Genomic DNA, 4,326 nt, shown 5'->3' on the forward strand with positions numbered 1-4,326 from the left:
GCAGTTGTCCTTGTTATTTGCCTATTTAAAAGTATGATGGGTGCTTGGCATTGTGACCTGAGAAGATGAAATTGTGTTGGTGGCGTTCATAGTGACTAAAATGAATTGATACAATTCCTTCACCTTTAAAAAAAATATATATATATATGTATATATATTTAAAATCAAAACAACAGCACCTCATGGTCACACAACCTATGGTCACGCAACACAAACCTTATGTCCAGGGGGGAAAAATCAGCTTGCCAACATAATATTCCAGAGCTAGGGCTCCAACCTGTAGGCCACAGACTCCTGGTGGTCATGGAAGATTACAATAAGGTTTCTGGGAATCCTGCAACCCACAGGGTTTATGGATTGTAGATGGCATAGGAGAATCTTATGTTTGAAGAGTTTGAAAATGAGGTCCTAGCGCATTCAGAAGATCTCACCTGGATACACCCATAATTTTATATTCCCAAAATAATACAGGAATATTCTGATATCATCTTTATCCTTTCACCACCTCAAAGATCTTCATTCAAATAAAATTCAAATAAATTCAAATAAAATTCACAGTTTTGACCATTTTAAAATGTGCAATTCAGTGGTTTTTAGTATGTTCACAATGCTGTATGAATATCATGACTATCTAATTCCAGAACCTTTCCATCACACTAAAAAGAAACCCTGTATCTGCTAAGTCACTACAAAATTCTCTGCATCTCTCTCCCCATCCCCATTTCCTGGCAACCACTAATCTTTCTGTCTATGGATTTCTATCTGTGGATTTGCTTATTCTGGACATCTTATATAAACTAAATGGAATCATACAATATGTGGTCCTTTGTGATTGGCTTCTTTCACTTAACATAATGTTTTCAAGGTTCATCCATGTGTAGCATGTGTCAGAACTTCATTCCTTTTTTATGGCTGAATAATAAATAATACAATTGTATGGATATACCACATTTTGTTTACCTTTTCATCAGTTGATAGATATTTGGGTTGTCTTTTATAAATAATACTGTTATGAACATTCATGTACAAGTTTGTGTGTGAACATATGTTTTTAATTCTCTTGGAATTGCTGGATCGTATGGCAACTCCATGTTTAACCCTTTGAGGAACTGCCATGATCACAGCTTTTATTTCTTATGAAATCCGAAGTAAAAAATTACATATACTAGACAGTCAGAAGCATGGGCAAATCTGTTACAGGTCAGATATTGACACAGCACTGATGTGGGGGAGTTTTTATAACAGAAAAAGATTGTTTTAGAGAAATGGCTTGTGAGGAGAGAAAATAAAGGTGCTGTCTTTCTTTTAAAAATGAAAAATGAAATTAAAGTCTTGTTCATCTCTAAGTTCTTGTTTGAATAGCCAACTCTCGTTCAGCCAGTGGTCTCAGAATGTTCAGGCAAAGTTCTTCCCCAGAAACTGTGTACAAAAGAGGAAACCACAATATTTCTTGGCTGTCCAGTGGATTCACACTGGTGCAGGGCAGAGGGTCTCTGTAAACCTGGGATGTAACTAAGAGGGGAACATGTGCTGAGGGTTGGAATACGTCTCCGAACAGTACTTCCAGGGCTTAACTCTTAGAAGAAAACACAAAGAATAAGAAAATTCCAAAAGCCAATTTAAGTGGATTGGGGAGAATCTCATGAAACTGAAGCAGCCAAGTCTGTAGGGAATCAGAAATCTGAGTAGATTCTGAGGACCTTAAAATGCACACAGACTTTGAGTGACCCATGACAGCTATGGGTCTTTTCCCCAGCAAAATCCATACATCACAACATTATTCCAGCACTTTCATGGGTCCTCACACCACCCCTGAAGCCCATCTGTAGCCTCCTTTGAGTCCATGCACTCAGGTCCTTGAACTTGAGTAGGTGATTGAAATACACAGATAACCTGCAAATCTCATTTTAGGCTGTGGTTGCAAACCTTCCCCCACCCCCACCCCCATATGTTTTTCTCACACCAATTTACTAGGAAAAGAATGGCCTGGTTTTCAGTTGCCTTCTGTTTGGGCACCATCACTGTTGATTCTAATAATTGAAATGAAGGGAATAAAAAAGAAAGTAATAGATAACGGCTTGGATTCCCAAACCAGAGAATCAACACTGAAATCAGAAGTCCAGTGCTTTGTTTTTTTGTCTGAACATCGGTACATTTAAAATTGACCATGCCTTCCCTGGTGAACAGGAAGAGAAGAAAAAAAAAAAAAGGAATTTCAATTTTTAAGAGAAGTTTTTTTTTTTTAAAGGATTATACTTTAACAGATTTTCAATTTATTAGATTCACTTTTTTGCCCCTTCCCACACCCCTGCCACATTAGTTAGTTAGTTAGTTAGTTAGTTAGTTAGTTAGTTAGTTAGTTAGTTAGTACCTGGCCAGCCAGTACAGGGATCAAATCCTGGAACTTGGTGTTATGGATTCGCTTTTTTTTTTTCGTATTTTTAGAATTTTATGCGCTGCCAAGCTATGCTTTTGGGGAAGATGTCTGTTTTGATAGTTTAAGTAATTGTGGTTCATCTTAAAATGCCTTTTTTTTTTTTCCTTTTTATCTTTTTTCGTGACCGGCATCGGATCGCAACCCTCAGTGTTGCGCCCGTACCGGACCGGGACATATTTTTAGAATTTTATGTGCTGCCAAGCTATGCTTTTGGGGAAGATGTCTGTTTTGATAGTTTAAGTAATTGTGGTTCATCTTAAAATGCCTTTTTTTTTTTTCCTTTTTGTCTTTTTTCGTGACCGGCATCGGATTGCAACCCTCAGTGTTGCGCCCGTACCGGACCGGGACCGGCAACAGGATCGCAACCCTCGGGAGCGCCGCCGCGCTTCCCAAGCGGCGCACTGTAGCAGTGCGCCACCGGGCCAGCCCTTAAAATGCCTTTTTCAAACAATAAATCTGAACTATTTCTTGCAACAACTTTTATGTTGGGAGATCTAGTGAAACCCAAGGTTTTCAAGAATTACACCTTGATTCAGCTGTCAAGATTTACATGTTTAAACTCCAGTTGGACAACCCACCATCAGCTGATACCCAATAGCCAAAACACCGGACCTCTGGGTCTCCCAGCATGTCTCACTATTTCGACAACAGTGCTCTGTCTTCCAGCCAGCCAGGCCATAAAGGGTTAAGGTCACTAGTTTCCTTTTGAATATTAATGTTCCATAATATTACACATATTCATTCATACCACTTATAGCACTGAACCCTACTGAACATTACCTTTATTCTCTTAATCTTCATTGCATCATGGAGATTACTGATCTTGGGAGGCTACCGATTACCACCTCATGTAGTCTGACTTCTAGGTCTGTATTTGGAACCTCTAGGCTTTTATGCCTTCATGACTATTTCCTTGTTTATGCTACTAAATAAAAAGAAATAGAAGAAGGTTAAAATGCTGGCTCTTCAATACCAGCATGAAAAGAATTCTGTCCACGTCTGTAAGGGAAAACAGCTTAGCAGTCTGACTGTATCACCCCAACAACCGTCATCAGAAGAGAACCTTAGGACCTGGCATATAGTAAGTGCTTGGTGTGAATGAGTGGATGGCTGACTAAATAACTGAAAATGAACCGCAAGCGGCAGAAATGGATTTGAGAACTCAGGGTGGCCATCAGACATGGCATGGGCCTGCCAAGGCTTGTGCGTGCTTGCTGCAGGAAAACACAGCAAACCAGTTGTCTAGTTTTGAAGGGGACAGATTACGCACCAGCAGCATCTGCTGATTTGACACTCCAAGAGTCTGGAGAGGAAGCAGGTGAATACAGTTGGGAGATCTGGGTTCTAGTTTCCTCTGCCTCTAAGCACCTCAATTTGCCTAGCTATATAGTGGGATCTGGCAATTTCAAATTCTTTATGTGATGATCTCAAGAAATAATGGGTCGAGTAACTGCTTCATATAAACCAAAAACTGCTGGAACAAGGTAGAGGAGGCAATAATTCTGACACAGTGTGTCCAAAATAAACCCTCCAGAGGAGCCCTTCTTTAATTTGAATGTCCATTGGGATCTCTTGGGAATTTTGGTAAAATGCAGATTCTGATTCATGGGTCTGGAGTAGGGCCTGAGATTAGGGATGCTAATAAGCTCCCAGGTGATGCTGTTGGTCCGCGGACCACACTCTGAGTAGCCAGGGGCTAGAAGGGCCAGATGTGCATCCGTGGGAGAGTGGAGAAGGTCGTGGAAGAGGGTGCAGAAGGAGGAGAGAATGGGAGGAAGGAAGGGGGAAGGGAAGCCTCTAGGAAGGAGAGTCGGGGCGAGCAGGAGGGGGTGCTCGGCTGCAGGGGGAGGGAGGCTGCGGGGCTGGCGCGAGGATGCGCAGACCGAGGC

The sequence above is a fragment of the Galeopterus variegatus genome, unplaced genomic scaffold (assembly GCF_000696425.1).
Source record: "Galeopterus variegatus unplaced genomic scaffold, G_variegatus-3.0.2 Scaffold9339, whole genome shotgun sequence".
NCBI lineage: Eukaryota > Metazoa > Chordata > Mammalia > Dermoptera > Cynocephalidae > Galeopterus > Galeopterus variegatus.